At 34.5% G+C, this 25,707-nt stretch overlaps 1 protein-coding gene across 1 annotated transcript in view; it reads left to right on the top strand.

Moving 5' to 3' along the window:
* celf2 (cugbp, Elav-like family member 2) overlaps nt 1-25,707 on the top strand; it is a 533,587-nt gene that overhangs the window by 225,484 nt on the left and 282,396 nt on the right. The window lies entirely within an intron of this gene.

Below are 25,707 nucleotides of genomic sequence, written 5' to 3'. Positions count from 1 at the left end.
CCCCTTTTCATCATTTACATCAGTTCTGCAAACTGTTAACTGTTGACAAATATTTTAAGTGATTCCATCTAAAGAATGGACAATCTTTGGTGGCATTTGTTATAAAGAACTTAACCCCATTATATATCATTTATTATGTGGGCTTTTAGGTATTTGTTTACTGGCCAGTTGAGGCTTATGGTGAAACAGATGCTTTTGAAGCATATGGTGATTCATGGGTAAATTATAAGATTATTGCTCCTTCCGTTCCATTGAGATATTATCAAACTGCCATTTGTAGGTCTCTTCACACCCACATGCTCTTGAAAATTAGAAAGGTCTAAATAAGTTGCTAAATAAGCAAAAGGCCACTGAACAAGAGAAAAGATACATGCTAAATGATGCAATCATTTTACTTTTAACCCATGTCTAAAAAACTACAAAGAAAGTTTCAAGAACATTTACAAGGCAGATTGGAGAGAGAACACCATTTTGCACTTGCTTTTTTCCCCAAATACCCATCTCAGAACTACAATATATATGATAAGCTCAAGGAACTTTGTGACACAGCCTAAGCAAGCTAAACTCTACACAACCTTCAGTTTTATAGAGTTTGCTTACATTATTTTACCATTGATCCTTATTTGGGGTTTTCTTTCTAAACTACAAATTAAGAAAATACACTTAATATTTTTAAATGGTTACAGTAAGGAGAAATAATATGATAGATTTTAGGTAAAGGGATGAGGCATATCAATAAGAGGTCAACTGTTAAACAAAATTAACTTTTAAGTTATTTGTGCCATTTGGTATTTTATGTGTTCATGATAACATTCTTATTTGGCTTCCCAATGTAAGGAATAATCCAGTCTTCTCAAATACTTAGTTTTCAGCCATGTCATAAAGCAAATTCACATGCTGCTCCATAAGTTTTCTTTTTAAATGTCACACGTAATATTACCATTTCAATGTTTATTCATATTGTGTAGTACACACTGTATTAGCACCTTAATGGTAAGCATAAAGTTCAGTACTGTTCTCAGATTTATATATTTTCTGAGAACAGATTGGTTAACAGGCAGAGGGCTGCATAATGACAAATATTATGGCATGATGCAAAGTCATTTTTTACTGGTGTTTTCACCTGGTATAAGTACCACAATTTTATTCATCTGTAGTTCACTGTTCAAACCACCCCCTTTTTCCCCTTCAGGGAACTCGTAACTGAGGTGCCAAGGGACATAAATGTATTGCACATTACATTCCTGATTGTGCATTTGTACTAATTCTGTAAATTATATGTTTCACAGTCGAAGAGAACTGACATATTCACTTGGACAGTATTTTTTGTGGGCAATGTTAAGGATCTGTTTCTGTCCAAAACAAAAAGTTTGTTGGTTGTGATTTGAGAGAAATAAGGAGTGCACATGTTCAAACTTTGCTGCCACTGGCTTTTTATCTCTATTTTGCATTTTGTTATTGTTGTTCTTTTTCATAACTGTGTATTTAAGTACAGTTTTTTGTCTCTCAGGATGTTTCTGGATTAAAAATTATGATGTATATTGAAGGTAGCAGTCTCAATAGACATTTAGCATTCAGATTAAAAAGCACAGCTGACGTTACTAAAAATAACTTGGTAAGACTGGGTAACAGGTGGAGCTGGGCGGCCTATGACTACTACCTCAGTCGTTTACAAACGTATAGTGAAATGCTGCTTCTTCCTAGTGAACGCATTATTGAAGCTGATTTGAAATTTTCCATGGGTTTTCTTGTACTGAAGATTATTTTTATATTCTTTGTTTTTCCTTAAATCCTAAAATTTGCTAAGACAATTTATTTTTGTTTTTTCAAGATAAAGTGTAAATGTGGTTGTCTGTCATAAAAAGCATGTTATATATGTTGACATACTTAATCTACAAAATTAAATTTTCAATAAAATCTGAACATTTCAAAAGATTCTTAAGCCACTTTTTCCCTGTAGCTTATTTTTAACTTTTTCAAAATTGTCATTTCTGTTTTGAGCGCTGTGTTTTTTCTTCTCTCTGGAGAGTTAAATGATGGGGAAATGACAGTGCCAAAGAAAGGGAAAATAAAATCTTGGGTGGGTGTTTGTGCATAGATGAATGCAGAGAACAAAGTGCTAACAAAACTATTAATCCAGGAGTCCTTTAGATTTCAAATAGGCACTCCTCTTCTGTAGAGTAAACCTTTCTCTTTCCTTCTTTTTTATAAGTGCATAGTACAACACTTTCTCCATTTACTGATCACATTCTGCATTTATCTGAACTCATGTGGCTTACATAGAAAAGAAGAAAAAATCAGAATTCTAATGTTACTCAGTACTATTCGAAAACCTTTTGCAATTCACTTTATAGAGAAAATACTTTTTTTGTTGCTGTGGTCTTTGGAACATAGCTGTTTTTAAAGGTACAGTAAGTAAATATATTTATTAGTATGCTTCAGTGACCATAGATTAGGTTCAAATAAATAAAGATTGTCTCCATGTTGAAAACTAAAGAGATGCAGCAGTGTATTGCCTTAGGAAGGCTCTACAATTGGTTTGCTGTATGCCTGTCTTGCATTATTTTTCAACATCTTAAGGTTTTTTTTCTTTTTGCAATCACCATCTGCAAAGCCCAGATTATTTTTGGTAGGCCTACTGTATTTCACATGCCTTCAATTAATATTGTGTAAGAAAGTATATTACACAACACAAATATGGAGGTAGTATCTTTAAATATCTTTGCTATAAAATTACACATGAATGAGTGATATTTCATACATTTTAACAAATGCTTTTTTCATTAGGACATGTTGAACCAGAACTTGCCCAGCATTCATTGCACTTAAGGCAGGAGTATAAAATATATTCCATGCATTCCCACACTGACTCATATTGTCCCACTTCTTAGACTCACTAATTAACCTAACATAAATTTCTATGGATGTGAGGCAGAGCCTGGAGAAAACTCGTTTGAACACTCCACGTAGACAGTGAATGGGGCAGGAATTAAACATGTCATTTTGGAAGTGTGTGGCAACAATGCTAAATACAGTGCCTTCCTTTCATATAAGTGGAGATGATTTATGTTCACTTGTTTTAAGAAAAGGTAAATGGGTTTGATTAGAGTAAATTTTAACCATGTTTTGGTATATGGTATGTATAGTGTAGTATGGAAAAGCACATGATATTGCTGTTGGGAATGCTAACTTTTTGTTCTTTTAATTTTGTAGGCATTTACCCAACTTTAATTTTATTTCTGTGCTTAGAAAATATCTTTATTTTCGATCCATTTTGATTTCTGAATGCATTTTACAGTTATGATCCAGTGGTTAGCCAACTATTGAATCTGGCTTCCCAGAAAGCCAATTAAAAAGGCACAACTTTTTGTCTTTTGTAATTTTGTCACATTGATTTATATATCCTGCCTTAACCTCCTCTACAATTCAAATTTTAACTATCCCACTTTCTATTCTTTCGATTCCTTAAGTATAAACAATGAACTTCATTACGTCACATAAGAATTAAAGTTTAGAGGTGAAATACTACCTTAAATGTACAATAAAGTGGTGGCTATTGCAGTACCAAATCCAACGTATGTGAATGTCATGTTTAGGCTAGAATTTTAGGCTAATTCCAAGTGACAGTTATTGAAGCAGATGGACAGTGAAGAACATGCTGGTTGTCTTCTCTTGGTTTTCATTTTCTAATAAACAGATTTGTTGAATCATTATTGATTTTACTTTGTAAAGGCTTGAATACAAGCTATGTTTATAAAGGTGATCTACTGGTGAGCATCTATTTTATATTTATCTTCTTCCTCTTCTGTATAGTTCAAATAGCATTCAGACTAATTAGTGATTGCTTCAGTAAACTTCTCATTCAAAATACTTATGTATTTTTAGATCTTTGACAGTTTTGTTAAAGAAATAGTGATTGACAAGAATTGAAGTCTTCAGCCTATGGATTTATTAATATACTGTAGTTTTGGAAGAAAGAAAGGCAGTGAATGAGTAAGGCTATGAAATGGTTTTCTGTTTAGCTCTTTTCAAGTCTCTAAATCTTAGCCTTCATATAAAAATTAAACCCCACCAATTTAGGGTACAGATTTTAATAATGGTTCATAATTGATAGCTGACCCCTTTTCACTGATTGAAAGGTTCTAATCTTTAAAACATAGGAAATTAATGTAAGGTTTAATTTATTATGTGATAAGTGTTTTTTTTTTAAATATGACATCTCTTTACATTGCTGAAAGATATTTTGTACATTTTTGTTTTCAAATAAGAGCATATATAGTTACTCACTGTGAAGCATGAAGGACAGAGCAGCAACTCTCATGCAACTAATACTCTGGGAATGTTTGAGTAGCCTGTTGCCATCATTAAAATAAATGTTTAATACATCACTGACTTCAAGTTATTGTGTACATACCTCTTAGACTAGGTTCTTGGGATTGGGTGAATTGGCAGACACAATGATTTTGCATCTCATCGTGCACACAAGCAATCCTTTTTTCTGCAAGTCTTGGAAGTATGGGATGCTTGGCACAACATGACGGTCTATCTTCATCTATGTAGTGGCACGTTCTTATGATAAAATCTTGCTGGTTAGTAGCACAACTCAAAATTCAGCTCTTAGCTTGTAGTCCACAAGTCAGTGAATATAAACTTCTTGGTTCTGGTTAGCTAGTTTTTCAAGTCTTAGTAGAAGTTTTTGTATAGTGGGTGGCATTGCCTAGCAAAAGCCATTCCCATCCTCCATGTAAATTGTAAATGTATCTTGTCCTGTCATTGTGCACCGTCAGTGTCGCTTCCTCTAACTTCCAGTTTTCATTTTTTTTTCTTGCCAGTACAGCTAGATACTGTACAGTAAATGCTGCAGTTCAGACCATGCGGGCTGCATGCCTTTTTTTGTATGAGGGAATGCATTGTAGTTATTTTAAAATTGTATTTCAACACTATCTTACACAATTTCCAGCTAAATTGTTTCTCTTAAAAAGTCTCCTACATCAAGTTATACATAGCTTTCTTACATAAGGTTTCTCTTTAGGTTGTAAAACAATCTGACATAGCACAAATACTGCCCTTGTGTCTCGTTCAATGAACATCATTTCTCAAAGTAAGTTTATATTAAGCTTTGCAATGCAGCAAGGGAATTGAATTTCCCAATGCTAATTTAAGTTAATCATTTAATTTATAAAATTATTTAGATTAATGTCTTAATGCAAGTTAGTTGAATAACAGTTATTTAAAAATCTCTATGACTCTGTTTGCTAGTTCCGTTTCTGGTTGTTGTGTTAACACTGTTATTTTAAGTCCAACAATAAGTTTTAACTTGGAAATTAATTTAATTTGAGCATTCCAGTTAGCTTTAAGATGTGAAAACTGGAAATCTAATAATTTCACATCAGTTAGTGATGTCATGATGCTAGAAATTTTGTACTACATACCAATATTAGTGAAATTTTATGATGCTTAATATCTTTTGATAAGAGGGCAAACCCAGAAATCCCTTTCCATGGCTTATGAAAAGATGACTCAAATTAATTCAAATTTTAAATGTTAGAAACTCATGATGTTTTAATTGTCCAAATCTGTCCCCCCCCTTTTTTTTTTTTTTTTTAAATTGTCCCAATTTGAAAGCTTTCCATGTGAAATGAAAATTGTCAGTTTTACATGAATCCTTTGTTTCAGAACTCTGTGTGAGTGATCAGGCTTTGTTATTGCTTATGCCTGTGTACAAATCCAGAGTTTGAAAATTACTAGGGCTGCCATTACCTGTACTCAAAAACTAACTAATATTTAAAAAATACTGAGGTGGCATTGTACAGTATACTTTAATGTAACATTCATATTATGACATTTGCTTTCACAATATTTTGCTTTCAAAACGCAAATAAATAACACATTCAGTATATGCAGCTTCTTTTTCAACAGTGAAATGCTGTTTTATTTGTCCTGCCAACTGTGTGATTTGGCAATTTACACACCTATGTTAATTAGGGCACATGGCATATTAAGAGGGATATAGATGGCCCTTGAACTTAGAATCTAAATCTATTTTGGTATTCACAAATGGAGTAACTCGTACCATTTCCTGGCATAGACAAGCCCAATAGCCACTTCATTTGAGTCTTGTGTCAATGTGTTCTACCGCAACTGTTAGTGCTGCCAGTTCCATGACATTCCTCATTTAAATGTGCAAGTGTGGATGCATGTGAGGTCCCCCTCCATAATTCATGACATTGAACTGCAGGCAAACTGGACAGATGGTTGTCGGGACTGTGTTGGACACTATTAAAAGTGAATAATCACATTATCTTTTCATCTCCTTTTACAAATGTGGGACAATGTAAGTTAAATGATTGTGCCTCACTTGAGCTGTAACATTATTTCACTTTCAAAGTGCACACAAATATGTTTCTGAAGTAATGCCAAAATGGGGAGAAAGCGGCAATAACATGAGTGTGTGTGTTATTTTTTGATTTTTTTTTTTTTAATAATGATTCCCGCAGCTGTGTGCTGAAATTGTCCTGGACGAACTTGATGCATTTCTAGACATGACTTTTTCTGTTTTTTCTTTTCAACATATGTTGATGCAGTGCTGTAGCATCACCATTGTAAGGCATTTTTTATATATAAGTTTTACTTAGGATTCTCTTCTGTATTATTTTGCCTTCCAAAGTTTTTCATCTACTTGCAGTCGCACATTTGAGCAGTTCTGACTTTCTTGATACTGATGATAATGAAAGAAAAAGCTGATTCCTTTATGTTTTTGGACTGTTGGTTTGTTGAATTAGTATTGAAGTATCATTTTTTTGTGACATCTTTATCAACAATGTTCTTATTCCTTTCAATTCATCTTCATGCTGCTTTCATTGCAAACATCAATTAACAAATTATTTTCCTTATAAATAAAGTGATGGTTTCACTCATTTGCTGTCATTAAAGTGGCACAGTGTTTTTCCCCCACTAATGTAATATTGTGGGCTTGCTACATAGTAATATATAGGTGGTGATTCTGGGAGGCAGGGATTAAAGAACCTTCATCCAATAGTGAAAAATCCAACTAGCTTGCCCATCCTATTCATCCATACTGCATATCACGCAAAATAACATCACATTAATTCCATGTGTCTAAGGTCTTTTGTGAGAAGAAACATTTCTAACACTGCATAATCTGCCTTTAAAGTATAAGTTTGTCATTTTTTTTCAAGTCCATTTTTTCTTCACAAACATAGTATATATGCATTTACCATATGAAATAGTTTTCTAAAGTTAAGCGTTTTCTGTAAATTTATAAAAATATTTTTGCCTGTTCTAATGTTTTACAGTGGAAGCCATGGGGTGCTTCCAGAAGACAAAAGTGTAAAAATTTTAAAAAATGGCCACTTTAAAGTGGTGTAGGTTTCAATATAAGATAACCATGTTCTGTTTTTTCAGTGCATGTTTGTGACCACTTTTTATTGCATATTCCTTGTTTTTTTTCTCTTGAGGTAAGGATAATATTTTATGATCACTTGTGTAACACTCTCAGACATATGGAAGTATCAAAAGTAACACAATACCAAATGTGACAGAAAGAGTTTACTGTAATTTTGCATTTTGAGAGGAAACCACGCCCTTGGGGGTGAAAGGTTGTTGTGGAGCAAGGGTAAGTGCTGAGGTAGTGTGCACAGTTTCTTTTTCCCATATGTCTGAATCTCTTAATTTGGTGATTTTTATCATATGCATTTCCAGATGTGAATCAATGCTTGACAAGTTTCTTCGCTTGAAAAATAGATTTATTCGATAAGGTTTACACTTTTGTTTTCTCATGCCCAGTGGTTTCCACTACAAAATGCCAGGACAGGCTGTGTATTTTTAAAATGTATAGAAAACGCTTGGCTTTAGAACACAATTTCATGCGGCAAATGTGTGTAGCATGTTTTTGAAGAAATAACTTTGACTTGGAAAAATACCAAACTTATCCTTTAACAAGTTTCCAATATTATCCCTGTTAAAGGCATTGTGGCATGCAGTCATAAAGCGTTTATTAATTAAGTTGCTGATTGTTTTTGAGTAGGGCAAACTGCAACCAAGTTGCATTTGTGTTTGTTTACTGTTGTGTGGTGCTCCTGTTTTTACTTCAGATTTCTTTACATTGATAGTCTGCCAAACCTTGGAATCAGTGTGTAAACTTGGAAACAATCTTTGAGTCATGCAATGCGATTCTTTTAAGATGATAGCTCCAGTCATGATTTTAGCAATTTCCTTACATGTTTCATGTCTTGTGTGTAATCCTCATTGCATGTTATTTTTCGACACATGTCTGTCACTGCTTTTTTTGGCAAAAACCTGATCTTCCTTGCCCCAAAGCTAATGCATTTATACAAAATCCAAACCTTTTTAATAATTTAACTTCTTGTGCAAACTGACCAACTGTATTGGTGGAGAAACCTCGATTTTGTTTTGGTCAATTCACTTCAAGCTATACAAAAATTTGTGGGATTTTTTTGTTCTTAAACAAATCTTCTTGGTGGTTTCTGCTGTTATAAGACGTCTAACTATAAACCAAACACAATCACACTTGAAATATGATGGTTCTAATTTATTGTACCAATTGTTACGTGGAATGAATCATAGTATTTTGACTTGTATCAAACAAACTTAGGCGATGAAAAATATTCTGCCTTGTTGAGAGTTCCATTAAATTTGTTGTATGAAGCAAGTGCATAGTACAGTGCTTAGAATACGCTTAGCATTCCTTTCACTGGCCAATGATCCTTTACTTTTGTTTGACACTGGAAGAATCACAATTTGGTGTTTTGTTTTGTGGGTCCAAACCAGTCTTATGTTTTTACACTTGCAGGAAGGATTGGTGGTAATGGGTTAATGGGTTGTTTTGAGCTTTGCATTTTATGAGACTTGGTTGTTGGCTTTAAAGGCCACTCGTGCATTAACCAAAATTGTTTAAACATACTGTAGTTATAGCATGTTTTCTCATTAGGTTGTTGAATTATGCTTTATTTTTTAGAAAAAAGTCTGAATAAAATATGCGCTATCTGAGATTTAGGGTGTACTTTTCTGTCCACATGATGATCCAAAAATGTACAGTTCAGCACAGTATGTGGTCTGACAGAGTCAAATATAAGTTTAGGGTCCTTTAGACCTCTAACTATTAGTAACTTGCATTAGTTTATATTTTAAGTTTATTATGTGAACAGTAGTTTTGCGGGGTCAGACGTAATTCTCAAATGAGTATATGCCAATTACATCCTGTTAAAATGTGTAGTGAATATCGGCGAAATCCTGCACTGCAATGGTTACACCTATAGAGCTTCTTCTTAATGCACAAACCACCAGTTCTTCAGTCCTTATGTTTTAAACCACCACCAGAGTTTTAAGAGTGAGAGAGCAAAAAGATACTAAACAAAAGACATGCCGCTAAATGAAAATAAAAAGCTAAAATTGCTGTTATCAATTCAGGAGCTCAGTAGCACAAGGTGACTGAAGCTTAATTTGCAGAGTTGTAATGGGCGTTGCAACAGTGAAGACAGACAGACAGGCACTTACATACATAGACCACCACAGCTACTAGGCTGATGTGATACATTTCTGTAATTTTAACTATTGCATCTCTTTTTGACACTTAAACAGCAAATGAAGTTTAGGTAAGCATTATGATCTAGAGGTATACAACGTGTTAAAACACTGCCAGTATTTTGTTATGACATGTTTGCATTTCCAATTAGACAGTAATGTTTAATTTCTTTAGTTTTTCATTTAGACGTGCCGTAAGAAACTGGATCTTGTGCAGCAACATCTCTGCGTCTACTGGTGGTGTTAGGCACATTTGGATGCTTTGTGTACTGAAATCTGCATCTTTTGTTGTTCTTTGCTCTCTGCTGTCTTAACGGCAGTCCTATTGACTGGGTGTGACATACCATTTTCTTCAAATGCATGTTTTACAGGTCATATTTTCAGGAATATAGCTGGTAATTTCAAGCTTACATAAACACACTGCCGTCATAATGCTGAACAACAAAGAGCATATACTGAACTTGTGACAACATATTTTTCACGTTTACCATTTCTCCATTGGTGCTGTTGAATGGGGATGTACTGTAAAATCTGATGGTACAGAAAGGTGTTTTTTTTTTTTTTTTGCATCAGGTTATGTTTGTTTTTAAAATGTTAAAATCTATGTACAAGCAACACATATAATGTTTAAATGTCTAATATATTTTTATTAGACTTTTTGACTGTAGACAGTTTAATATAAGCATGCTCTCTGTCTGACTAGGTTAACAAGAGCACATTTGATGTGTTTTTTTTTTTTTTTTGCAGTTGAAAATCACCACCACTACTTTGAGGTGTTGGATTGACTTAGAAATATGAAATTCAGTGAACCATCCAGTTGTTTCCTTCTAGTTTTAAGCACATCATAATGAAAATTGAATTTTAAAAATAACAGGCTAAGATAATTATCAAATAAACTTTTTTCTTTCAAATATGAATAAACCATTTATTTAGTTTTGCAACAGTATATTTAGATAATAATACATTTTATTCATAGGCACCTTTTCAAACACTCAAGGACACCGAACAATAGGCAAAACATAGATTATAAACAAGTAAAATACAAAAGTTAAAATCAGAATGAGCAAGTGTAATCAAAGAGAAAAAGCACTCTTAAACAAATGAGTTTTAAGTTTAGATTTGAAAGTGAAAATGATTCAATATTTCTAAGCTCAGGTGGTAGTGAGTTCCAAAACTGGGGAGCAGAGCAACTGAATGCTCTTCTCCCCATAGTGGTAAGACAGATGAATGACAGTCAAGTAGATGGAGGAAGAGGATCTAAGGGTACGGGAGGGAATGGCAACATAGAGGAGGTCAGACAGATATGGAGGGGCAAGGTTGTGGATAGCCTTAAAAGTTAGTGGGATAATTTTGAATTGAATTCGCAACTGAACTGGAAGCCAATGAAGCTGCTGCAAAATGGGAGTGATATGGTGAATAGAGGGAGTTCTTGTAATGATGTGGGCAGCTGAATTCTGGACCAGTTGAAGCTTATAAAGAGATTTGCAAGAAAGACCAAAGAAAAGGGAATTGCAATAATCCAGACGAGAAGTGACAAGGCTATGAACAAGCATAGCAGTGGTGTGGGGAGTGAGGGAGGGGTGAATACAATTAATGTTACGCAAGTGGAAATATGCAGACCGGGAGATGTTATTGATGTGGGACTGAAAGGATAAAGTACTGTCAAGGATGACACCCATACTCTTAACCTGTGGGGAAGGGGAGACAGAGGGAATTATCAATAACAAATGAAAAATGATCAGTTTTGGATAATGTTGGTTTTGTACCAATGAGGAGAACCTCAGTTTTGTCACTATTTAATTTAAGAAAATTTGAAGAAAACCAGAATTTGATTTCTGCTATGCAATCAGTAAGTGAGGAGGGTGGAAAGGAAGCCGTAGGTTTGCTAGTGAGATAGAGCTGGGTGTCATCAGCATAACAATGGAAGCTAATGTTATATTTACGAAAGATATTGCCAAGGGGAAGGAGGTAAATAATAAAAAGGAAGGACCCCAGGACAGAGCCCTGGGGCACACCTGAAGTAACTGCCTCTATAGTAAATTTGTGTTCTACCTGGATCACCAGTTTTAAAATAAACTACATAGTTCCTGAAATCCAGGTATTTTTCTGCATCAGATAATTCAAGTTGCTCCCTAACCCTTCAAATTTCATGTTTTTCTTGCCTTTAACCTTGAATACTAAACTGTTTTGGTTCATGTTATCGAACGTCTGAAATGAGAACTTAACCATTATCACTGTTGCCTGGTGTGGTTATGGGACTCGGGTTGTTTGGTGGGTTCTCATGACTTCACTCACGACTGTAGCTGTGAGCACACAGAAACAGTTAATGTATTGTTACTTCAAGAAAAGTAGTTCTAGGGATCTCTGAAAATTTTATTTCTGTTTTTCCTTTGTTATCTTAAGGATGCCTCAAACACTGAAGGCTTATTTTTTTGATGTTGAACCCGTCCTGCATCAAAGTGGAATGTTTGGCAAGTTGTAAGAGTTTTGCATTCACCTATGGACTTGTATAACCTTGAGTCCCATTGTAAGCAGCAAGAACAGACAATTGTATTTTTAAAATTTACAAAAAAAAAAAAACCTTCACTTTTAAACACAATTATACGTGCAAATTAATATACAAAGATTGTGAATGAATAATGCTTATTGGGCAGGGAATGAGGGTGTGCGTTAAGTTTGTTTGGTTGGCTTATTAGGTCATCATTTGTTTCACTGCATCTTAAACTTTGTGGTGTTTGTGTATTGGGCCCTTCTTAAATACATAAATTAAAAGCAATGCATATCAACCACTCTACAGATCTATTGTCTTCTTTGTAGTTACTGCTTTTATGCAGAGATCAGAGACATAGGTATATTGTTTAAATGGGTAAAATCTTAATAGTGTTTCTCAGTTTTCCTTATTTTTTAATTTACTTTTAATTGTTTTCCTTTTTAGGATTTTTTTTCTCCTTAAATGTCAATCAGCAAAAATCAACATTTTTATATTTAGAGGATTGCATTGAAATTGTAGTTATTTTTTAAGCACAAGTGTTAATTTTGTAACAGATATGATTTAAAAAACACTATTATATTTAAGTGACACTGTTTAATCTTATTAAATTATAAAGTAACAAACTGGGCCATGATATGTGCCATGAGTTTGCAAGCATTGCAGGGTATTTGTTTTTGGTTATGACATTACAACTGACTTCAGAAACAATTTTTGATATTCTTCAGTAAATTTAGGCTATGGTGCCTTTTTTGATTTCCTCCTGTTGTATGTTGGGGTTACAAATGTATGAAAATGATTTGCAGATCTCCTAGTTATAGTTATCTTTTATTTCAGGTAATTATTTAAGTGGCTGGTCATTTTGTTCTGATTTCTTCCTTAATATGGAAGGATGTTCTAGGTCTGATAACTTTATGTAAAAACCAATCCTGTAAGCCATTTAAATTCAATTTTAACATTTTTTTGAAGAAATGTATGTTTCCAAGATCATATCAGCCAGCCAGGAGACATAGTCCCTCCAGCGTGTCCTGGGTCTTCCCTGGGGCCTCCTCCTGGTTGGATGTGCCCGGAACACCTCACCAGGGAGGTGTCCAGGAGGCATCCTGATCAGATGTCCGAGTCACCTCATCTGACTCCTCTCGGTGCAGAGGAGCAGCGGCTCTACTCTGAGCCTCTTCTGTATGACTGAGCTTCTCACCTTATCTTTAAGGGAAACCCCGGACACCCTGCGGAGGAAACTCATTTCAGCCACTTGTATTCGCGATGTCGTTCTTTTGGTCAATACCCATAGCTCATGACCATAGGTGAGGGTAGGAACATATATCAACTGGTAAATTGAGAGCTTTGCCTTATGGCTCAGTTCCTTTTTCACCACGATAGGCCGATGCAGAGCCCACATCACTGTGGATGCCGCACCGATCCGCCTGTCGATCTCGCGCTTCATTCTTCCCTCACTCGTGAACAAGTGAGTTGGGTGGTGTCTGAAAGCGGGGACCTTGGCAGTCTGATCCTCGGCTACAGAAGCTGGCTCTTGGGACGTGGAATGTCACCTCTCTGAAAGAGAAAGAGCCGGAGCTAGTGCGCGAGGCCGAGAGGTTCCGGCTAGATATAGTTGGGCGAACGTCGACGCACAGCTTGGACTCTCTACCTTGATGCTTCTGTTTAGTCAATTTCTATGTTTGGTTCTAAGTAGAGATGAGTGTATTTTAAGGTGGAAATGTTCTTTATTCATGATAATTTTAACTGTGCAAGAAAGAAAAAAGGTGTTAAAGTGCTGCGGTTGAATCATAATTCCTGTACTGGTGTAGGTAGAAGTTGTACTGTACTGGTGTAGGTAGCTACAAGTGCTTGGGGGTCTACATCAATGACATGTTGGGGTAATGTGGGTAATGACATCTTTCATATCTTTTACGACTCTGTGATGGCCAGTGTAATTTTTTTTCTACGCTGTGATGTGGTGGGATGGTAACATCACTTCAAGAAGTGCCCACCAAATCAAGTTAATTAAAAGAACAGGCTCAGTTATGGGACATGCTCTGAATCCCATGGAGGTAGTAACAAAGGAGAGAATTAAAACAAAATGGAGTGCCATTATGATTTTTGCCCATCCTCTCTCTGATACATTTACAGCGAGTACTTTCAGTCATAACGCAGATTCTGTTAACATATGGCTAATTCAAGTTTATCTTAAAATGACACAAAATGCAAATCCCATTGAATAAACTTTTGTGAAGCTGTTATTCCTGTTGGATTTAAAAGACTTAACAAGAACTTGAAATATATGCTTGATAGAAACGTTTATAGAACAGCATTTTAAATGGGGCATTTTGCCATATATTTTTTATAAAATAAATTCACTTGTAGCTTGTAGATCTAATTCTAATAGGAGTTCAATTTTTTTTCTTGGAAATTATGTAATATGGAACAATTGTTATATTCCCCCATGTCAGCATTTTTTTTCATGGTTTAAAAAAATACAGGTTTGTTATTTTGTTTGCATGCAAGTTTGAAATTATCAGTTTTTTTATGAGAGTGGATAGGTGGGTACAAACTTGTCCATCTTGTACTATCTCTAAAAGGAAAACACATTTTATCTTGCGTAATTGAATAAATGTTAAGTGCCGTATGGCTTTATATTGTTTTATATTCATCTTTTAAGTTAGTTCAAGGAAACTAGTCCTCCTTTGCCGTTGCTCTGGACAGGTGAGAATAAAGATATTTTTACACATCCTAATGTCTTGAAATCACTTTTGCATGTATCATTTTACTTAGTGTATGAATAATGAAGTAAGTTTATAGTTTTCGATGACTTAGTGTGTATAATGTATATAGAAACTAAGGAAGCAAGTAAAAATGTTTAAAAATGTAAGCTATTTGAGGTTGAAAACTTTTTTTCTTTTTTTAAATTTTGTTAACCAAACTGTATTTAACTGCCTAACCCTCTTGTCATATCAGTGTGCTTTACAAAGAAATCAAAGTTTCAACCTATCCTCAATGTCAATTTGCAGGTTGATTCTATGAAATAAAAATTTGCACACCTGAATCAAATTAAGTGCAACAACAAAGTTGTCCTATGACAGACCATTATAAAGTGGATTTTTAAATTCTTCCTACCTGTTTTGTGTGCTGTAATGTCACAATCGGATCAGAATTTACTAATCCAGTAACTGCTCCCTCACTGGCAGTTCCACCTTTTCTAACACATAAGGAAGCAGCAGTGAGGTTCTAGTCATGCTGCGAGTAAAGAAAGCTTACCATACTGAAACACTGGCATGTTTACTATGGATGTGCAGACTTTCTTGGACTCCAAAGACACAGTATAGCATGTACACTAAGCAATGTTGATCATCACTTATAATGGTTTTTGATGTCATTGAGCACATGCTTCCTTAACTATTTTAACCATTTTCATTTGAGGCCAGGCTGCTTATTCTGCTTACAGAAAAGTCAATAGGCTGGTGGTGTGCAGCACATTATATTGTTAAAAAATTTCAGTCTTTGTAAAAGAAAATTAGTTTTTAAAAAGTATGTAAAGCTGAAGGGCTTGCACTCTTTAACAGTTTTTGTTTTTCCTCTTAGTTTCTGCTGGATTGGTGCCTGTGTGTTTTTGTGTTTTAGTACCACCATTTCAGAACATGTAGAATTCTACCACAAAGGAGTGATCAAAATTTGTAAGTTGGTCAGTTACTTCTTGGCATTTGATGAAAGGGAGGTAACCTAATATAAACTAAGATATTTCGTACTGTTCATTGCGTAAATAGGTCATAACTAGTTAAGCAAAGTTTTTTTCTTCTTTCCAATTCCTTTTTATTGTATTCCCCTTTTTTACACTTTTAATTGAAATAACTGAAAACAAAGAAGTGGGCTGAATCAAGCCACTTTGTGCCTGTCTGGCGCAGAACAGTTGAGTGAGACAGAGGAAGTACACAAGTAAATAGGTGTTTAGCTGAATAAAGTTTACCTTATGCATCATTCAAATTCCTCTTTTTTATCTTATTCCTCTTTTTCTAAATTGAATTGAAATGGCTAAAAGAAAAACAGAACAAGCTGAATCAAGCTACTTTATTAGTGACTTTGTACCTGCCAAACAGCGATTGACCAAGCAAGTGCATGCACAGTGAATGGGGAAAAACCAGGAAAAAAAGTTTGTAATACCAAACAGGAGAATGGGAACTGGAATTCTTAAACTCCGGCTCCCAACATTTAATACCAACTTATTACATTAGCATAAAACATGGAGTAAGTTTTGGAGACTTTGTGTCATGCTAGCAGACATTCTAGAGACACAGTATGGTTCATGTGACCTTCTAGTACTTAACAAAATTCATCAAATATATGACCAGCATTAAGGCTGCCTATTTTGAGTTGCTGTAATTTGACATTTAACAAGTTCAGATTTCCGTGTAAACATTTACATGTTTCCGATTTATTTATATAAAATGTTTACCAAATTTCTTAATTTTAACATCCCTAATAGAAACTGAATATAGTATCTCCTGATAGTCTGATATATGAAGTATACAAAAACTGGTTTCCATGGTATAGGATTAATAATAGAATACTGTAAATTACTAAATTATATTATCAAAAATGTATCTCTTGCTTTCTTAAGCCAATGTGACTTTTTGTGAAGGGAGAAAAAAAAAATAGTTTAAACATTAATGGTAGCTCATTTGACAGATCAAAATTTTTTTTCTCCTCCAACTTCAGGAGTAGTGCCTACAACAGAGAGTAGAATGAACAAAGTCTAGTATTGAAAATGTTTTTATTTTGTGATTTAATTAAATCATTTCTTGATGGATATGACTGATGTTTACTAACAGAATTTAAGCTTTCCCTTAGAAAAGGGAAAAGATTGTTATAAAATGCATTAGTCATCTGTAAATATAGAATTATGTTAAATCGGTTTGTAAACTCTAAAAATGTTTTAGGTACAAAGAGTAGGTTTTAAGAATCGTTTTCTTGTTGAGACATGGATATTGTGTGTCTCTTTCACAGCATTAAGGTTGTCATACCACTCTGGAATAGAGTTTGGCTTAGGAGGCACTTTTACGATGACATTTATGTCAATGTCAGGTTGTTAATGTTCATCAGTGTTTTTTAATATATGCATGTAAGCACTTCAGTTTTCACATATTTGCTTCAGTTTTATAATTTCGGAAAGGTTGGCTTAAGCAAATTGTAGACAATTAATAGACAGTCTTTAAAATATAATTTATTAGAAGATATACTGTAAAAGATATTGTATATTTGCATACTATTGAATAGCTTGGGTATGTTCTTTTTCTTTAGAAATGCTGAAGTTTCAAGCACTGACCTATTACTAATGTTAGCATTCTTGAGAGAAAAATCATATGTTAAAACTTGTAGCTTCCTCAGTGTTGTCTTTTTTGGTTTTGGTCTTGTCTACTGTATTTGGATAGACATATATATATATATATATATATATATATATATATATATTTTTTAACATCATTAAAGTCAAGCAATGATATATCTTATTTCTGGTATAATTACTGTAGGTTAAAAAAAAACCTTACTGTTTACTTGACCTACTTTAGGCTTGTCTAATTATGTGGGACTACATCTTGAAAGAACAAAGAGCATTCATTTCTTGGATTTGCAATTTATTTGGCTGATGCAAAACAACTTTGTTTGGTCATCTTTTGTGAAGCTTTTGTGTCTTTTTGTTTTGTTTCAAGCTCAGTGTTTGTTCTTAATCCAGCCTCAAACTCTCAGTAACAATAAAAGCAACCAATGAAGATTACCTGATTTAAGTTAGTTGATTTGTGAGGGGAAATTTCTTATGCAATACTGTCTGAGAAGTTGTGAGATATATAAAATAATTTTTACCTCTCCTTCCTACTCAACACAGCTGTCCTGTGTATCTTAAGAAGGCGACAAAAAGCAGAATGTGAGCTTGCTTGACCTAGATTGCATAATGCAGATAATTAAATTTTATCCTTTTTAATGCTAGAATGACTTATGTGATTTATTTTTTCCAGTTACAAATGATGCACATTTTTTTCTTTCTACTGTAGGTGAAATTGGTGGGATTATAAACATTTTACATATAATTATGTTGTAAATGTATCCAATGTATGCATTCTAATTAGTTTGCTGTTTCCATGCCACATTCACATTTTTCTAAATTTTAAACTGTTTTATTTTATGTAGTTCTGTTCTGGCCATGAGAAGTCTTTTAAATGTATTGTGGCACTGTGTCCTAAACAAAAGTGGTTTTTATTACTTTCAGATGCTTTGTGAATTAGAGGGACCACTAACCAGTTTACTTCTACTCAGAGGTTGTCACTTTGTCTTTATTCAAATAAGGGAGGAATTCTTGGGGTGGAATGGCTAGTCTCTGGTGTACTACATGTCACTGGTCAGTAAGCTCTGGTAACAAAATAGTAGTGAGAATTCTTGTACTTTTATTTTGGTGTTTTAGAGAGATTATCTATCTATCTATCTATCTGAAATTGTCATTTTTTAAAACCTCTTTTTATAGTGAGCTCATCATGCAATTTATATGTACCGTGTGAATCTGGAGCATATAATTTTGTGGTAAATTTTTTTATTTTTTTTTATTTTATATATTAATACTGAAGGGAAATTTTCTTTTTGCATGAACTGTGTGGGTCAGCACCCTGGAGTTATTTTCAGGTTAAGAGCCTTGCTGAAGGGCATAGTGGAGTAGGATGCCTCCTGGCAGTAATGACACTTGAACCAGCCACCTTCCAGATACTATGGAGATCCTTGGTCTTAGAGCCATGGAATAGAAACGAGTAATGAGGTGTGTTGCTTTCTTGTTTTAGAAAATATATATTCTACTTTGTATTCTGGAAATAGTCATTATGAAACCAAAATGAAGTTGGTCATCTTTTTTTTTCTCCTTTCTCCCAGGCAGATTTAAGTAATTTGAAACCCACGTACGATGGTGCTAATGGCCACTGAGCATATTGACTCTAAATGATTAATCCTAAGATTTCTTGCATTTTCTTCAAAAACTACCTCCACACTTCTTGATAAAGCATTGAATACTTCATAGGCTGCTGTAAAATCCACAAATGTGTTTGATTAAACTATGATTCTTGAGCATTCCACCCTATCAAAAAAGGAACACACACAAGACTTAATGTAATATGCTAGGATTACTTTGGTAGCCTTACCTTCACTCTGCTGTAACATGCACTTACGCTGAACACTGTTAAATTGGCAAACAGTCATTTATGTCCCAGTATGAAAGGGTTCAGTTAACCAAGGTGATATTTATAATCTTGTCCATGCATTTCCATATGCAGGGCCAAGTGTGTTGGGCAGTAGAGTATGGATTTGAAGCTGCAGTAATGAATTACATAGGAGCAGGTCTCATTCAGCATTAAAGCCTATTAACTCTCTTCTGAAGCGCAATTAAAGGTTAACTGTTTGCCAAATGATCATGCCTGCCTCCACTTTAGATGCGCTAATACACAGTTTAATTAAGTAATGAGGATTTTTTTCAGTCATTGACCACACTGTTGTGTTCTTCTAATGCAGTTTAATTTTCCCCAGCTGCTGTCCATCTTTAAAATATGCCAGTGGCAATTTATTCTTAGTTTGTCAACATATTTATTGCTTTGATGTTTTGCCTGTTTAATTTTTCATAAAGTTTTCGTGGTCCCTTCAAGTAAAGCTGATAGCAGTATGAAAAATAAAATCCTACCCCAAATATTGAAAATGTAAGTGACCAGCGAGGTGTATGAGCAAATTTTAACTTTTCTGTCTTCCCCACAGATAAAGGAAAAGAGTGATTTTTTTTTCCAGTCTGTTGTGTTTAAGATTTAATGTACAGTATGTTTTTGTAGTGTTCTGAGAATGCTATTTTCAAAGAATATTTCTTGAAACTACACTGCTATGGAGAGTGCTAGAAATTCCTGCGAGATAAAGATATGCAGTATGTGTGCTTCTAATGTATACAACACAAAATTATGCTGTGAACAATATAATACTGTGATATAAAACTGTATGTGTTTGAGTAGAAGTGCACTTGTTTAACATTGTAATCTTCAAAACTAGTTGACTGCACTAATCAAAGTCCTTTGGTAAAAGATTTGATTTATTTACTTTTGTGGTTCCTGCTCTAAGCATCTTGATGATACGAAAGAGACTTAAAGTTTTTGTGTTGTAAAGTTGCTGATGATAATGAGGATAGAAGCCAGTGATTTATTTGCTTAAGGGTATCATGGTCTAGTTAAACTAGGGAATTTCAGCACTTTTACCTATTTTAAGTAAAACCACACTATGTCAAACACTGTCGAAAGTAGGAGTGGGCAGTATCATCTAAAATCTTTATCATAGCATAGTTTTGTTAAATACCAGTATATGTATTTTTATATACTTCTACAACTGAAGCTTATTTTTTTAAACAATTAACAAGTGTATTCCTAATTAATATACTGACTAATTTGCATAGACAAGCTTCTTACATATCTTTTAATGCTCTACTTGAGTATGTTTGACTACAGGTATTTGTGTTTTTAACTGACAAAAGTATACTTTAATTGTGCTTTTTTTTCTTTTTTACATTGCTTGCTTAAAAGTCTGTAAATTTTATGTTAAGCTAAAATGAAGTCCTTCAGACTTAATTTATATATATATATTTTTTAAACTTGAGATCCAACAGTATTTATTATATTTGAATAGTCATAAACCGCAGTTAAACAAATCTGAGAACAAATTTACCAAATGATCAATACTGTTTAAGAATGAAACCTACCTGGCAGCTGTGCAAAAATTCAAATATGTTGCCTCACATGTGATTTTTTTTTTTCTTTAGCAACCTGAAATACAAAGCATGCATGCAGTATCAAAGTATGGCAAGTATCTGAGAGCAGTATAGTACGAGGTACACAGCCGGCACAAAACTGATTAGTGAAAAGGAGAACACACAAGATGGCACAGTCTGGATGGAACAAGCTGCATTGTACAGAGCGCAGTACAGAAAGGCACAGCATACTTCAAACCAAGGTTATAATTAACAAAAACTAAAATAAAAACTGAAACTATTATTAAAAAAACATTTTTGTAAACTGAAATAAAATAATTAACAAAACCGAAATGAAAAATTAAAACTAAACAAAACTATTAAAGTAGCTGGAAATACTAACTGAAATAAAATAATAGTTTACTAAAATATTTTAGTTTTCGCTTTTGAATGAGTATTCTTGCCATTAGTCTTTAACCCTTGTAAGTTTTAACTATAAAACAGAAAGTCATCCACCACGAGCCGCCTGCACATATTCATCCAGTGAACGGCAGCTGGTGACAGAGGGTGGCTGTTCACACAGCATTTGCAGTGACAGAGCAAGCTGAGTGCGGGTGCGTAAAGCATGAGAAATAGAAAGCAATTTGCGTACCGCCTTTCTTTGTGTTTGTTGTATATCAAGATGTAATTCAAGCGGCTGAAATCAGAATGTGCTGGTCAACAACGCAAGATGTTGGTTGTAAATCCAAACAAAAATTTTGGTCATAAATCGCATGTCAGGCCGGTAGTATGTCAAGGGTCAACTGTATAACGATTTTAATAATGTAGGTACTTTAGTAATGTTGCTGGTCAAATATTCTTTCCCCAGCAAGTCCTTGTTTTTCCTGTGAAGAAGCATTCTGTGCATTGAGCACTAAAATTTTTAAACCTAACTGGAATTTTCAATTTGAACAATTAAAATTTTTTTTTATCCTTTTCATGCCAGTACTGTATTCATTTGTCTTCAGTTTTAGTAGAAAACTGTCACTGTGTGTACAGCCCAGTGAAGCTTCATGTGTGGAAGAAGCTATGAGATTATTATTAGTATTGTTGGTTTCAATGTATTACTGGGATTTACACAATTTTAAAGTGCCTTCGAGCTGTTAGATGGAATGTCACTCCTCAAATATAATTTGAATGTATAAAAAATGTCATTTGAAAGTAAAAATACAACATTCAAAATTAAAAGGATAGTTGTTTGCAAAAATCAATTGGATGTAATGCAATATTTTATTTCAGACGTGCTATATAATTGCTCTGTTTTACGGATCTGTTCTTGTGCCTGTCTTTTTTTTTGTACAATTTTGTAAATGATTAGCTTGTATTATCATTAGTAACCCAGACATCCTTTCTGTTTCTTCATCCAATCTTTTGCAATGGATTTTTAGTTTACTTTTTTTTTTTCCACCCCACTACCATTTTCTGCTCTTGGATCTTCAGTTGTATTAAGAGCAGATTTTGGTACTTGTGTACTAAACGGATAGTGGCACCAAATTGAAGAGGAAAGGTTGCATAACGTTTCCTCCTACCCATTCTAGTGTTGGGCTCTGTGGGGAAGGTTTCACTGCCATCCGTTTAGTATATAAGTACCCAGATTTTTAACCTTTTCCCTGGCAATCTGAAATGTATCATTTTGCTGAGTTATAGCTACTTCGATTGAATTGGTACATACCCATGATACCAAGAAAAGCTGGTTTTATTTATCTTTAATGCCAATGGAAAATAGTTGGATTATTTTATTTTGCTTTTATTATTATAATAGCTTTAAAATTAAAATATTAAAGAGCCTTTTCAGCATTAGCAGTTATTTTAGCTGCCTTGTATTGTTTAACACGTATCTCCTATTTTAGTAAACGGTCAAACTGATTTACAACAACAACATTTATTTATATAGCACATTTTCATACAAAAAGTAGCTCAAAGTGCTTTACATAATGAAGAATAGAAAAATAAAAGACACAGTAAGAAAATAAAATAAGTCAACATTAATTAACATAGAATAAGAGTAAGGTCCAATGGCCAGGGTGGACAGAAAAACAAAAAACTCCAGACGGCTGGAGAAAAAAAAAAATCTGTAGGGATTCCAGACCATTAGACTGCCCAGTCCCCTCATTTATACAAAATGTTTCCAAGTTTGAGAGGTTCCTTCAATATAGCTTTCTGAAAAAATGAATAATGAAAATGAGAGTGAAATACTTAAGGACCATTATAATGCCACATTAAATATGTTCAGTTATTTTGTTTGTGAACGTACAGGATTGCAGTGCCTCAATTTAATTATGCAGTCATACTTAAGGCAGGCAAGAGCAAAAAAAGCAAAACTATAAAAAACAATATATATACATATTTGAGTAGTTATGAGTGACTTTATTTAGGTTTCTTATTTGCGTTACAGTTAGTGCAAAGTGAAGTGTCCCCAGCTCTTCTTTCTCTTTGATGTCATAACTTTAACTTGTGTTATGTTTTTTTCTGTAACTGTAAAGAGGGGTGTAAAAAGGGAAACTGAATTTAATCAAACTAATCAAACAGTTGTCTGCTCCAGCCCACAAACACTCAGCTGGCGTCTTCTGAAGAGAATTATTAAATCGCGTTTTGTCTTACACAAGCAATCATGAGCAAGTTTTGCATGCATTTTGTTTTGAGTGCATAATGTGCCTTCTCTTTAATAATGACACTTTGTGCTTACTGACAATCAAATATTTGTGAAGGGCTAAGTTTTCAAGTACCACATTTGTTTGTAGGTTGCAGTTTTCTCCTGCTTATTTTAAGCAATTGTGCATGAGTCATAAACATGTTATGCATTGCCGAAGCACCTGTAGCAAATTAAATGAAATATGAATAAGAAAAGTAAAGAAAAGCACATATGGTACAAATGTATTTGCAGCATCCAGAATATTTAAGCAATGTTTGAATACAGAAGAATATTTACTTATTTTTATTATTAAAAGGTGAACCTTTATTTTGGAACATTTAACAGCACTAAAGTGTCTAATACGGGGATGGGCAAACATTTTGGCTCAAGATCCACATTGGGTTTTAAAATTTGACAGGTGGGGCAGTCCAGTAGCGAAGAACCAAAAAAAATTGTGACACTTATTACCTAAAAGGTAAAGAGTACCTTCCTATGTTATTCAATTTCAATGGAAACAATGTTGATGATCACCCTTTCTTGGCAGTGTATCTAGTGTATCGAAGCTTGGTGTCAGTTTAGTTGTCAGTTCTCGGGACATATCAGGTGTTTGTCAGTTAACTGGGGTCTGTGGCGTGCTTTGTTGATGATCATCACACTGAACGTCTGCTCACACACATAGGTTGAGCTAAACAACTCCAGCATCTTCTGTGCCATCTTCCAGATGTTTGTAAACTTTGCTTCATTCAGTGACGCATAAAACTTATCCAGTTTCAGTGAGTAAACTTCTCCTTTCAGAGTGAGTCACACTGATGATCAATCAGTTCCAATTGCAACTCCTGTGGTGCTGTTTCATAGTCCACTGACAAGGGACATGACACCAGCTGAAGTGACGTCTCAATTTTTTCAAAATCGGAGATCGACGGCGGAATTCTCTGTGTAGATCGTTCAGTGATTTGATACATTTCCTTGTATGTTGAGGGGCCTCTTTCAGCATCGCTAGTGTGGGGAAATGAGCAAATGTGTTGTTTGAAATTTGTCTTGAGAAGGCTTTTACATTTGTATACATTTCATGCACGAATTTATGTTTCCCTTGTAGCTTCATGTTCAGCACATTCATGTGTATCAGTATGTCCACAGCGAACGCAAAATTACAAAGCCAGTCTGTGTCGCTCAGCTCAGGAAAATCAATTCCATTTCCCATTAACTCCAAAAATGAGCGCATCTCACCTTTGAGCTCCCGCACTCGCTGACATACTTTCCCCAAACTTGACCAGCAGGTATTGCTGTGGTAGAGTAAGTCGTGGTGATCGGCATCAGTTTCTTTAAGGAATCTGAGAAACTGACAATGGTTAAGTCCCCTCGTCCATATAAAGTGAATAAGCTTAAAGACTAACTTTATTACGTGATCAAGCTGCAACACAGACTTGCACAAGGCTTCCTGGTGGATTTTACAGTGTAGGAAAATTACATCCAACTCGGGGTTTTCATCTTTAACCTTATCCTGGATTCTTTTCAGCAGCCCGACATTTTTTCCTGTCAAGTTTAGTGATCCATCTGTGGTTACATTCATAAGTTTACACCATGGTAACTTCAGCCTCTCTGACTCCAGACCACCTGGTGTCATACAAGTCCGTTCCTCAGGTTTTTCCCCTTTATGGACTCTATGGCCAAAAACTCCTCTGTGATCTCAAAATTATTAGTCCATCTAATAAGACACCATGCTTCTCTTACTTTTTATGTCGTTACTTTCGTCCATTGCTAAAGAATAGAACTTAAATGACTTGGCTGTAGTGTTTACCTGGCTGGCCAAGTCTTCATCAATTAGTTCTATATGGTGAGTCACTGTTCTGTGCGATAAACTAATTTGTTCAATTTTGTTTTTGCTCTCTGGGAACAAGAGACTTGCTGTCTCTACCATACATTCTTTCAAAAACTCCCCTTAAGAGAAAGGCTTGGTGGAGTTTGCTAATTTGAATGACAGCAAATAAATTGCCTTGGTGTTTGACTCCTGAATAGTAGTTTGTTGGAAAAAAATGTTTTGCTGGGACAGTAAATTGGTCGCTAACCTCTGAGCAGTAGCCGTCCTTTCCTGCGTTGACTAATTGCTAGCATAGATAGTTAGCATGCTTGGTGGAAAAGTGGTGGCTGATATTGTATTCTTTGAAAACTGCAAGTTTCATGGAAAATTAGACATATACAGACTTTAATTGGACTTCGTTAAAAAAAATATTTAGCTGCCCA

Source organism: Polypterus senegalus, chromosome 8 (genome assembly GCF_016835505.1).
Source record: "Polypterus senegalus isolate Bchr_013 chromosome 8, ASM1683550v1, whole genome shotgun sequence".
NCBI classification, from domain to species: domain Eukaryota; kingdom Metazoa; phylum Chordata; class Cladistia; order Polypteriformes; family Polypteridae; genus Polypterus; species Polypterus senegalus.
This window is presented reverse-complemented; position numbering and strand designations above follow the sequence as displayed.